Source organism: Barbus barbus (assembly GCF_936440315.1).
Source record: "Barbus barbus genome assembly, chromosome: 12".
Classification (NCBI taxonomy): domain Eukaryota; kingdom Metazoa; phylum Chordata; class Actinopteri; order Cypriniformes; family Cyprinidae; genus Barbus; species Barbus barbus.
This window is the reverse complement of record NC_136740.1, coordinates 11,357,836-11,371,783: the sequence shown is the minus strand read 5'-3', so window position 1 is coordinate 11,371,783 and position 13,948 is coordinate 11,357,836.

Sequence of the window (13,948 nt, the reverse complement as noted above, 5' to 3'; positions counted from 1 at the left end):
ACGCACATTGACCTTCACTTCTCCTGTGCTTTTTCAGCTTCTTCTATTCAAACTTTCTGACATGTTGTTTCTATGCTGTTTAAAAAACACATTTTTTTCTGACAAAGAATGCAACTGTAAACTGGTTCTGCTTTGAGATAATATATCTCCTCAGCTTTAACTCTAGCAATTTCTGGGATCTGCCCAGAGACAGTTATATGTTTTAATTAACATTTTAATATTTTATCCTGTGTAATACAGGTCTTCAATAAACAATTTAATCAGATTCTGGGATTGTAGCGTATATTAACCAGGAGGTGTTTGCTTACACTCCATCAAAGAACCTCCATGGTGTTCCTCTGATCTTGATAGGTTAATCACTTAAACACACTTAAATGGTTGCTGGTGTGCGTTTTAGCCTATACCGGTTGATGTTCATTAGTAAGATAAGGCACTGCTGCAGCCTTGATGTTTAAAGCAGCCTCTGATGGCCTGCAGCAGTATAGTCTGACACAGGCTAATGAAACCTGTTCTCCATAGTTGAGTATTAACAAGCAACCAAGGGAGCTGGATCACCGCACTACATTCATAATACAACAGTAGGAGATGTAATACAGCAACCCCTCTGAAGAGAAGGGCGGTAATTGGTCACTGAACTTAAGTTTGGCGTGTGTGCTAAATCCCAGCTTTTCTCGAAACCTTTGACAAGGTCCCTGGAGGATCCCAATTAAAGGTGTAATACTGAATATATTGCTCAGCATAGCCTTATAAATAAGGCTGGTCAGTGTAAGTGCTTGGCAAGCAGTTGGCGGTGCATCTGGACAGAGTCTGGTCTATTGATCGGTGTGTTCACGTTTTGATTGAACACCACAGGGCAAATATTCATGCAAAGACAGTGAGTGGGAGTTTTTCATGAGGTCTGTACATTTTCGAAAACAACAGGGTAGATTAACTGTATATTTAATGTAGTGTATGATGTAATGAGATGATATTCATATAAGACTGAACTGTGGAAGTGAAGAGTTTCAGAACCACGGACAGCTCTCCCGCTGTTTTAAATAGAGAACAATGATGATGAGTTGTTCACTAGGTGGGATTAAATTTAGAAACCTAAAGGAAATATCAAACAAGCACACAATACTTATAATATAAATAAAATAATTTTATAACATTAAAGCTAACTGAATAAACAATGGAGCTTGTAATTTTCATTATGATGTCAAAATGCAATATGTGGCTATTGTGCACAGGTCTGCATTCTTTTTTAATCACCTGAAACATAAAAATGAATTGAGCTGACTGTTTTTCAGGAGTAAGGATAAGATTCACTCTGTCGCATGTCTGTGTTGAGTTTCTGTTTTTGACCTAGTTTTAACTTCTTGTTAAGTTCATTGTCACCACCTGTTGTTTCATTAATTATCCCATTAGCCCCTGGGTTTATAAGTCCTGAGTTTTCCCCATTTCAGTTGCCAGTTATTGTCTGTGTTACACGTTTTTGAGTGAACTGTTATTAAAGACCGTTATTTTGGATTATCTGTGCCTGATCTCATCTTCCTCCTTGGAGCTCCGTAACAGAATAACTGGCCAAAATTGTTTGAGCGGCGTTTTTCCCCTTTTTGTTTTGTTTAAACTTTTCCATGGACCTTCCCCCCGTAAAACTTCTCTGCCTGTAGCAGGGAGATCACCCGCTGGAAGCTCACACCCTGGACTTCATTCAGCTCGCGTGCCTCACTCACTATCCGGACCGCTCGCTCGGAGTTCAGGGATATGGAGGATTGCCCCGCCCACACTCCTACCGCTGAGTGAGTACGAACTGGCCTCTGGTGGATATGAGGACATGGCCATTTTTTCTGAGGACATGATTGTCTTTTTTTGGAGAGGTGAACCCTAAGCTCCCTGTTCTTCCCAATACTCCTGTGTCTCCGCTGGTCCTGTCCAGTCCTGAATCTCTTGTGTTTCCTGAATCCCCGCCCACCCTCCCTCTCCCACCTCCTCACTCAACCAGTCCTTCAGCCCCACTGCACCTCCCACTGGTCATTTGGATATACCGAGTGTCTTCAGACCATCAGCTCAATCCTACACAGAGGATCCCCTGTCTCCGCCTCAGACCTCTGCGCCCCCTGCTCCACCTCGGTCCGTCGACCCCTCGGCTCCACCTTGGCTCCTCCCTCCCTTCTCCGGGCTCCCTCGTCCATCCGGCTCTGTCTTGGTCAGTTGTCGACCTGCCTGCACCTATGGCTTCGGCTGGCTCCTCCTTTCCCCCGACTCCGCCTTTGTCCTCGGTCCCACAGGCTCAGCCTCTGACCTCTGGATTTGCGGTTCCTCCTCGCTCTCCAGGACCATCGGCTGATCGTGGACTCATTGGCTCTTCGGCTCCATCTGGGTCTCCATCTGTGAGGGCTGCATCTCCGTCGGTCGTCCCCAGGGTGTCCACGACTGTCAAGGCGTCATTCCCACCTTGGCTCCTCCCGCCTTCGACTCCACCCTGGGGCCTCGTCCTGGTTGGTCTCTGGCTCAACACATGGCCCAACACATTGGTCTGCCCTCTCTCCTGCTCCACTCCCCCCTCCAGAGCCCCCACCCTCCCTCCTCAGTTTGAACTCTTTATGGCGTGAGGACACGCCTTCCCGGGAGGGGGCGATATCTGTCACATGTCTGTGAGTTTCTGTTTTTGACCTAGTTTTTGCCTGTGTCTTGTTAAGTTCATCGTCACCACCTGTTGTTTCATTAATTATTTGCCATTTGCCAGTTATTGTCTGTTACACGTTTGAGTGGACTGTTATTAAAGACTGTTATTTGGGATTTTTGCCTGATCTCATCTTCTTCCTTGGAGCTCCGTAACACAATCGTATTTCTGCTGATTTTACAATGGATGGAAAATTAAGGAGAGAGCAATGTAATTTTTTATATATATATATATATATATATATATATATATATATATATATATATATATATATATATATACAGTATATACTACCAGAATATTTTAGTTTCTTGAGTACAGGCAAGTGTAAAATAACTATAGTAAGCAGAGCTGCATCCATTCCTTCAGTTTATTAACCATGTAAAAACTTTGTTAGAATATGCTTAAAAATAATGACACAAATGTTATCGCTGCAATCTTAAAGCAATAGTTCACCCAAAAATATAAAAAGTTGCTTAAGTTTTAGTCACCCGTGAGCGATTCAAGATCTAGGAGTGTGTTTCTTCATCAAAACAGATTTGGAGAAATTTAGCATTACATCACTTGCTCACCAATGGATCCTCTGCAATGAATGGGTGCCGTCAGAATGAGAGTATCTGATAAAAACATCACAATCCACAATTAACATCTTGTGCGGCAAAAAGTTGCATGTAAATAAACCAATCTATAATTACAATTTATTAACTGTTGCTTCCAGCTAAACTATGAGTCAACTATCCATAATATTGCTCTCTCCGTTGAAAAAGTTGTCTTGTCTGAAACAGGAGAGAAATATGAACTGGTCAAATTCCTTTTACAAGGAAAAATAGTCCAAAAAAAGTATTATGGTCTTTGACCAGGAGCAAAATTGTAATGTTAAAATGCATTGTGATGGATTTGTTTCTTACGAACATACAGCTTTTCACTTGACAAGACATTAATTGATGAACTGAAGTCATTTGGATTATTTGTGGATTATTGTGATGTTTTATCAGCTGTTTGGACTCTCATTCTGACGGCACCCATTCACTGTAGAGGAACCATTGGTGAGAAAGTAATGTAATGCTACATTTCTCCAAATCTGTTCTAAAACAAAAAAAAAACTAATTTACATGTTCAATATTCATCATCAATATTTGTGAATACAAGCCTAAATTAAATCGTATAAATCATTGTACAGTATCTCACAGAGATGAGTACACCCCAAATTATACTTTGCTACAATGTAAAGTAGTGAGTGTACAGCTTGTATAACAGTGTAAATTTGCTGTCCCCTCAAAATAACTCAACACACAGCCATTAATGTCTAAACCGCTGGCCACAAAAGTGAGTACACCCCTAAGTGAAAATGACCAAATTGGGCCAAAGTGTCAATATTTTGTGTGGCCACCATTATTTTCCAGCACTGCATTAACCCTCTTGGGCATGGAGTTCATCAGAGCTTCACAGGCTGCCACTGGAGTCCTCTTCCACTCCTCCATGACGACATCACGGAGCTGGTGGATGTTAGAGATCTTGCTCAGTTTCAGAGTCTTGGCAATCTTGTTATAGCCTACGCCTTCTTTATGTAGAGCAACAATTCTTTTTTTTCAGATCCTCAGAGAGTTCTTTGCCATGAGGTGCCATGTTTTTTTTTTGTTAACAACTGTTTATTGAATTTTATTCTGTGGAACAGTAGTACAAAACAAAAAGCAGCTGTACAAATTTAAATAAAATAAATAATAATAAAAATATATTAATTAATATTAATAGATAAATAACAATAAAATATTTTTTTACAAAAAATGTAGAAAAGACATAACATTAAAAGATGAATGCCATGAATTTACAGTTTTCACATTAGATCCATGTATACGAGCAGTAGAGTGTTCCATCGAGATCATGTCTAACAAATACACCATCCAGGTTCATCTGTCCATTGTGTGAGGAGGATTCCAACGGTTAACTAGCCATTTTTTTGCTGCTGTGAGAGCAGCTAACAGTAAAGATCTTTGTTGGACGGACAAGGTGAAGTCCCAAAAGTCATTCATGAAAAAATGGCGCGGAGTCAAACATATCTCAGTGCCCAACAAATACGATAGGTCCAGTGAGAGCTGAGACCAAAAAGGTGAGAGAGAGGGGCACTCCCCAAAAAAAAGCAAAAACGTGCCTAAAACTCCTTGGGAACAGAGATTACACTTAGGAGAAGACGACCGATTCATATAAAGACGTTTCATTGGAGTCAAGTAAACCATATGCAGCAATTTCCAATGAATCATTTGGTGATTAGGAGTTTTTAAAAGACAATTTAAACAATTTAAACTATTGAGAGTTCCAAGGAACCCCATATGTGGGAAGTTGTGGCCTAATGGTTAGCGAGTTAGACAAAGGTTGCGAGTTTGAGTCTCAGGTCGATTGTAGGTGGGGGGAGAGAATGTACAGCGCTCTCTTCAACCTCAATACCACAACTGAGGTGCCCTTGAGCAAGGCACTGAACCCACAACTGCTCCCTGGGCGCCGCAACAAAAATGGCTGCCCACTGCTCTGGGTGTGTGTTCAGTGCTGTGTGTGTGCACTTTGGATGGGTTAATACTTGGTCGTATGTCACGTCACTTTCATATGCCCTTAGGGCCGATCAAATACATAAAAAAGGAGGTGCCTGGCAGATTATATTGAGTTTTAAGATTCTGGAAGGATTTTAAACCACTATTATCATAGATATCGCTCACAGTATTTACTTTACTATGAGTCCATTGCGGACAATGAAATGGAGTACTGCCTGACAAAAGGAAAATAGTCGAATGCCTATGCCAAGCTAGTTGTGAACGTCTTTCAACATCCCTCCATGTGGAGAGGAGATGGGTTACACTAAATAACCCATAAAGAAATAAAGAATACAACTAAAACAAATAAAATATCATGATCAGCAAGCGATACTGTATGCACAATGAACTATGAATTAAGAAGTGAACATTAAAGTGAACAGTGAAAGACACAGTCACCTAACCATTTAGAGCATCTCTTCTCCGATTAGACAGCAAATGTCCAGCTGACGTTCACTGAGAGTTGGTGGATGAAAGGGATCTGAGAAAATCTCTTGCTTCTTCTGGGGAGTGTAGTATTTTAGATTCACCTTGATTGAGAATGACCTTCAGCGTTGCAGGATAAAGGAGGAAATACTGGATGCCAGCGTCTCTCATCTCCTTCCTAATTGGCGCAAATGCACTTCTTCAAGATTCAAGATTCAAGATTCAAGATTTTTATTTGTCACATACACAATTATACAGAGTATAACCAGCAGTGAAATGTAGGTCAGGTCCGCTCCAAGGACAGTGCAATTATATAGAATACAAATATTAAGAAAAAGAAAAGTAGAAAAAAAAATAAAAGAATAAAATAAAAGATAAAAAATATAAATATAAAAATAAATGTGCAGGTCAGAATGTTGTTCACTTAAATAGTAATAAAGAGGAATGTGCAAAAAAGTTGTACAGGGTATTTAAATAGCAGCAATATGAGGTAGAGAAAAATTATGAATAGCTTATTGATATAGTGATATTTACATGAAGTCAAGTGATGTTATGACACAGAGTTAGAGTTTAGAAGTCTCTCAGTTTTTGCCATCAGGCTACGGAAGCGCTTACCAGATGGAAGCAAAGTGAATAGACGGTTACCAGGGTGATTAGAGTCCTTGATGATTTTGACAGCTCTATTTTTGCAGCGTTTGAGGTAGATGTCCTGCAGAGAGGGGAGAGCAGACCCTGAGATGCGCTCAGCTAAGCGCACAACTCTCTGTAGTGCTTTGCAGTCCTGATTGGGGCTGTTTCCATACCACACGGAGATGCACTTCTATGGTCCCTGAATAGAAAGTTTTCAAGATTGCTGGTGAGACCCTGAATTTCCTCAGCTGCTGCAGATGGTACAGTCTTTGCCTGGCTTTCTTAACCTGTGTTTGAATGTATGTATTCCAAGTCAGGTTCTCGGAGATGTTTACACCGAGGTACTTGAAGCTACTCACCCTCTCCACAGGGGTCCCACTGATCATAAGAGGAGTGTAGGGCTGCTGCTGTCTCTTCCTAAAGTCCACGATCAGCTCTTTAGTTTTGCTCACATTCAGAGAGAGACAGTTGTCCTGGCACCATGATGTGAGTCTCTCTACCTCATCCAAGTATGCGGTCTCATCGTTGTTGAAGATGAGGCCCAGAACCACAGTATCATCAGCAAATTTGATAATCGATGTGCAGCTGTCTTTTTGCGGTGACTGGAGAAAAATCTGGAATGAAAGACAGCGTTGCTCCACTGGAAGTTTTCACCGGGGCATGAAGTCTGGCAGAATGAGCTCCCTGTCCGTGTACCGCAGCAGTTTAAAGATGAAAACCCGTGGTTTAGCGCGATCTGAGGAGAGCCTTGTGTACACGCAATGCGCTCGCTCCACTTCAATCTCTTTGCCCGCCAGAAACGGAAGCCACGTCGGTAGCGATCTTCTCAAAAAGCCCATAGGGTCATCCTTTTTGGAACCGTCCGGCAATCCGAAATGACGCAGATTGCTGCGCCTATTGCGATCCTGCAAGTCCACAACCTGTTACTGGAGCACGGCTACTCGCCTATCGTGATCTGCAACAACTTTCTTTTGTTCTCTCATCTCCCCTGTAAGAAGATCCAGTTTAGAGCATAGCGACTGAACAACTGACATGTGAGAAGCGAACTCGTTCCGCATCGCCGTCAACTCGGTTCTTAGAATGTCCTCAAAGTGTGTAGCAGTGTTTGCCATCTTGTCCATCATATCGCTGATGATTTGAATTGGACAGCTGGTTTCATTTGTGTTATTTATGTCTTTATGAACTTTTTGAAGCTTGAAACTTTTTGTTGCGAGGATGTGTATGAACAAAAACAATGAGAAAATATTTAAAATGTTTTCATTTGTGTTCCAAAGATGAATGGAAGACTTTCGGTGACATGAGGGTGAGTAAATGATGACATGAGGGTGAGTAAATGATGAAATATTTCACAACCCATATGAACATACCTATATGTGTAATCTACTCGACTTTTCCATAGCATGTTTCCAGAGTTAACTGCTGAAACCGGAGATGGTTTTACACTCACTGCAGTAGCCTGGATCTATGTTTCTCTAATAGCCTGTTCTGGTTTCAGCCTATCTATTGAATTCAAGCACTGAACTTTCTGCCCTTAGAGGCCCAGCCGCAGCAGACTTAACATTCTGAGCTTTAATTGCTCTCTGGGGGCTATTGATTTCTTGTATTATTCATAAGGAATACATTTACTTTTGAATTTACATAATTAGCTTTGAGTGTAACAGTTAAAACCTACCGACGGGAACTGACATCAGCCTAATTTGTTCAAAGATGACTTTTGCATTATATTTGGAATTTATAAGTGAGTTTAAGGGCTTAGCAGTAGGATTAAGTGCGATCTGTCAGCGAGGCGGGTCTAATGAGCATCTTGCATCTCGCATCACCAAATCCTTTAAACACAACAAAGGCCGCAGCTGAGCTTCCATAGTGATGGTGTTCGGACTTGGATAAGGTGTCACTCTGTGGTTTCGTGTGGCTGTTTTTAGATTCAATACTATGAAGAGTGTAGGGATCCAAGTCTACGGCAGCAGTCACGATTTGCTTGGTGGTGTCCACCTGCCCAGCACTCGTAGTCCTTTGATCCTCCAGAACCAGGCTCAAACCCTTCAGCTTCAACTAGAGCACTGGTCAGGAAAGCATGAAAGAAGAAAACTGCCCTTCTTCGCTCCGACTCCCTCTGATCGTGAGGCAACCATTAAGCATCACTGGACTCTATATTCCAAGGTGAGAATATTACATTAGATTGCATTTAAAATGTAGTCCTATATTCCTTTCCTTCCGTTGTCATGTTTAAGTGCATGAAGCATATTAAGAAATGATGTGATGTGACCTAAACTCTTATTGATTTTCAATTTTACACAAGGGACAACAGGGTCTACCCAAGGAGCAATCATGAAGAGCTAAGCCAGCAGGCTTATGGAAAGATGACTTCAAGTTCCCAGAACGAATATATCCCTGCAGTCATTAAGGGACATCAACAATTTGGATTTGGAGGATCAGTGTTGCCTGAGTAAGCACTGCAAAATTTTAAGACATATCTGACATGTACGTATATATATACATACAGTATAAACATATATATCCTGCATATATAGATCCCCTGCTGATTTTGTACGTTTGAACTGACAAAAAAACGATCAGTCTATAATTTTAATGGTAGGTTTATTTGAACCGTGAGAGACAGAATAACAACAAAAAAATCCAGAGAAACACATTTCAAAAAAGTTATAAATTGATTTGCATTTTAATGAGTGAAAGGAGTATTTGATCCCCTATCAATCAGCAAGATTTCTAGCTCCCAGATGTCTTTTATACAGGTAAGGAGCTGAGATCATGAGCACTCTCTTAAAGGGAGTGCTCCTAATCTCAGTTTGTTACCTGTATAAAAGACACCAGTCCAATCAAATTCCAAACTCTCCACCATGGCCAAGACCAAAGAGCTGTCCAGGGATGTCAGGGACAAGATTGTACACCTACACAAGGCTGGAATGGGCTACAAGACCATCACCAAGCAGCTTGGTGAGAAGGTGACAACAGTTGGTGCGATTATTCGCAAATGGAAGAAACACAAAGTAACTGCCAGTCTTCCTCGGTCTGGGGCTCCATGCAAGATCTCACCTCGTGGAGTTTCAATGATCATGAGAATGGTGAGGAATCAGCCCAGAACTACAAGGGAGGATCTTGTCAGTTCTCTCAAGGCAGCTGGGACCATAGTCACCAAGAAAACAATTGGTAACACACTACGCCGTGAAGGACTAAAATCCTGCAGCACCCGCAAGGTCCCCCTGCTCAAGAAAGCACATGTAAAGGCCCGTCTGAAGTTTGCCAATGAACATCTGAATGATTCAGAGGAGAACTGGGTGAAAGTGTTGTGGTCAGATGAGACCAAAATCAAGCTCTTTGGCATCAACTCAACTCGCCGTGTTTGGAGGAGGAGGAATGCTCCCTATGACCCCAAGAACACCATCCCCACCATCAAACATGGAGGTGGAAACATTATGCTTTGGGGGTAACTGCACTGCATCAAAGGAATGATGGACGGGGCCATGCACCATCAGCGCCAGGGCATTGAAGCCAGCCAGGGCATTAAAAATGTGTCGTGGATGGACCCAAAACACATGGCCAAGGCAACAAAGAGCTTGGAGAAAAACTTGGAGAGGATCTGCAAAGAGGAGTGGGACAAAATCCCTCCTGAGATGTGTGCAAACCTGGTGGCCAACTACAAGAAACGTCTGACCTCTGTGATTGCCAACAAGGGTTTTGCCACCAAGTACTAAGTCATGTTTTGCGAAGGGGTCAAATACTTATTTCACTCATTAAAATGCAAGTCAGTTTATAACTTTTTTTAAATGCGTTTTTCTGGATTTTTTTGTTGTTATACTGTCTCTAATTGTTAAAATAGCCATTAAAATTATTACCATTAAAATTATAAACTGATCATTTTTTTGTCAGTGGGCAAACGTACAAAATCAGCAGGGGATCAAATAATTTTTTCCCTCATTGTGTGTGTGTGTCTGTGTGTGTGTATATATATATATATATATACAGTATATATACAGTGCCCTCCATAAGTATTGGAACAGTAAAGAAAAAATTGTTCTGTTGGCTGTGGAGTCAAGACATTTGCAAATATGATTAAAAGATGAATATGAGACAAAACTACAGAATATCACGTTTTATTATTAGCTGTTTCAACACATACATGTTTTACCAAATAAAAAGAACAGCACTTTTAGAGTTCATCCCACTCATTGATGTGAGCATAAGTATTGGGACAGCTGAACATGGCAGATATAAAAGATTAAAAGCTATTATTTAGTTGCAGATCCCTTGCACACAATCACAGCAGTGAGTCTGTGACCCATAGACATCACCAGACTCTTGGTCTCATCCTTTGAAATGCTTTTCCCAGCCTTTAATGCAGCCAATTCCAATTGTTGCTTGTTTGGGGGAGTTTCTGCCTTTACTCTCCTCTCCAGCTGGTGAAATTCATGTTCAATCAGATTTAAATCTGGAGATTGACTTGGGCAATATAAGACTTTCCATTTCTTTGCCCTTATAAATTCCTTGACTGAACTGCAGGGTGTTTTGGGTCATTGTTCTGATGCAATATGAACCACTTCCAAATGAATCTGGTGGCATTTTCTTGAATATTGGTAGGCAAGATGGTTTTGTACCCTTCCAAATTCATTCTGATACTGTCATCATACATTAAGTCATCAGTAAAGTTGAGAGGGCCTGTTCCAGAGACAGCTATGCATGCCCATGCCACGACAACACCTCCACCATGCTTTACAGATGATGCTGTATGCTTGGGATCATTGCAGTTCCCTTTTTTTCTCCACATTTTTGCTTTCCCCATCACTTAGATTAAGCTTCATCTTTGTCTCATCGGTCCATAAACACAGTTCTAAAACTCTTCTGGCTCACCTTTGTGCTTTTTTATAAACTCTAATCTTGCCTTTCTATTTTTGGTGCTGGTCAGAGGTTTGCATCTTGTTGTGTAGCATCTGTAATTCTGTGTCAAAGTCTCCTGAGGACAGTAGATTGTCAGAGCATCACCCCAGCTTTCTGGAAGTTGTTGGTGATTTTACAGACACATCTTTTAGGATTCATTTTCACAGCTTTTATGATTTGTCTGTCATCAACTACTGTTGTTTTCTCAGCCGATCAGGTCGTTGTTGGTTGCTGGTGTCTCTGGTGGTTTCCAAACTCTTGATTTCTCCATGCCCTTTGTTTTTCTAGAGCTCTAATTGACTTCCTCTTTTCTTTTAGCATCCAAATTGATTGCTTTTCTCTCAAAGTCAGCTCCCTCATCTTCATCCTGGTTTGTGTGTGTCATCATCGAATGCAAGATTCAGAATACAGAAGTAATGGATATAACTGATACGACACATTCCCTGCTTTTAATATCTGAAGAATTAATGCAGCAGGACACAGCTGATCACTTAGAAAGACCTGTGAGGCCACGTTTCCAATACTTATGCTCACATCAGATAGAGGGATGAAACTCTAAAAGTGCTGAACTTCTTAGCTGGTGAAACATCTGTGTTGAATCAACCAATAATAAAACGTGACATTCTGTAGTTTTGTCTCATATTCATCTTTTAATCATATTTGTAAATGTCTTGACTCCACCGCCAACAGAGCAATTTTGTCTTTACTGTTCCAATACTTTTGGAGGGGACTGTATATATATATATATAGTGCTGTCAAAAGTTTTTGTTTACATAATATATGTATGTGTACTGCATATGTATATATAAATACACACACATTCAGTATATATATATATATATATAAAATATTTACATGTATATACATTTATATATTTTATATTATTATATTTTATATTACATATAAATATATTTAATATACAAACAAAAAATATTTTTCTTAAATATATACATGCATGTGTTTGTATTTATATATACATAATAAATATACACAACACACACTCATATATTTTATTTTGGATGCGATTAATCGCAATGAATCATTTGACAGCACTAAAATATATATATACTTACTAATTAAATACTTATTATTTGTTAATTTAATTAATTTAACTGTTTAATTAATTGATTAAAGTCATGTAAATTAATATATTTTAAGATATATCGGATATGTATTAGCACGCTTCAGAAACCCTCGACCTTCCCCAGCTCCACCTGTATAGATCTGCTATGGGGTAATGGCATGTATGTTATATGGGGGCTATTTCATATGTTATATCTGCAGGAGAAGTATTCCTTACAGAAGCAGCGTAGCAGATCTATTCCGCCAAGACTAAATACATTAACATTGTCATATACATTACCATGCCAATCCCTCAGAGAGTTGTCATGATAGAAATATATATGTACATGATTACATTATAATTATATTATTTTTAAAATGACAATTATAAATATATTTTAAATATTTTAATACATTTTATGTTTTATTTATAGTTATTCATATATTTTAAGTTAGTTTTTATATTATTAACATTTAATTTGTTTTATAATTTGTTAACAATCAACTGTGAAAAAAGCTGATCATGTCTACTAAATGTCTTTTAAGACTAAGATTTCAATGTGTTTACCTTCAGGTCTGTCATCGTTCAGCAATATTATGACCTCACCCAAACCAAGAGGAGTAATATTTTACAGGGTTAATTCCACACACTAATTAAACATTATAGGTTAATATTATTTTCTTTCTTTCTTTAGCTACTATTTTATTATTATCATTATTATTATTATTATTTTGTTTAAAGGGTCCCCAAACCAACAGACATTGACATGAGGTAAAATTTTTAAATATGTACATCTCTTTTGTAGGCTACACCTTGCATGCTACATGTATTCTTTGTTTTTGTTTTTTGTTTGTTTGTTTTTTTCAGAATTTTTAGTGTGGATATTTAGTGTGGATACATAGGGGTAGAGTGGGGGTATTGGATTAAATTAGTGTTGCTATCAGATAACGTGTCGGGTGTTCTGTTAAGTACTGCAGGTGTTGGATGATCATTTCACCAGCCAGGAAAGGTGAACAAAAATGCCAATCTGTGATGTTACCACAAGGCATCACTTACTTACAGATCTCAGGCTTCTGGAGGTGGATGTAGATTCGTGAGAGTGAGGAGGAAGTAGGAGGGTGCTGAGCCTGTAGCTGTTCTGTACGCAAATATCAATGTCTTGAACTTGATGCGAACCACAACCGGTAGCCAGTGCAGGGAGATAAAGAGAGGTGTGAAGTGGGCCCTTTTGGGCTCATGGAAGACCAGTCGTGCCACTGCATTCTGAAACATTTGTCAAAGTTTGTTTGCGCATGATGGAAGTCCAGCTAGAGAAGCATTGCAATAGAAATTACAAGGGCATGGGCAAGAAGTTTTTCAGCATGCTCTGTTTGGAAGGACCTGATCCTCCTGATGTTGTGCAATGCAAACATGCATGATCAAGCTGTCTTTATAATATGGTCCTTGAAGGTCAGTTGTCACCAAAAAAATATTTTTGATTAATCTAGCAGGATGATTAAATCATGCTGTAGAGTCAGAGTGGCAGGGAAAACGAGAAGCTCAGTCTTTGCCAGGTTGAGCTGCAGGTGATATTCTTTCATCCATGCCGAGATGTTTGTCAGGCAGCCTGAGATCCATGCAGCTACTATTGGATTGTCTGGTTGAAATGAATGATAGAGCTGTGTGTCATCAATGCTATAATTTGGTAGG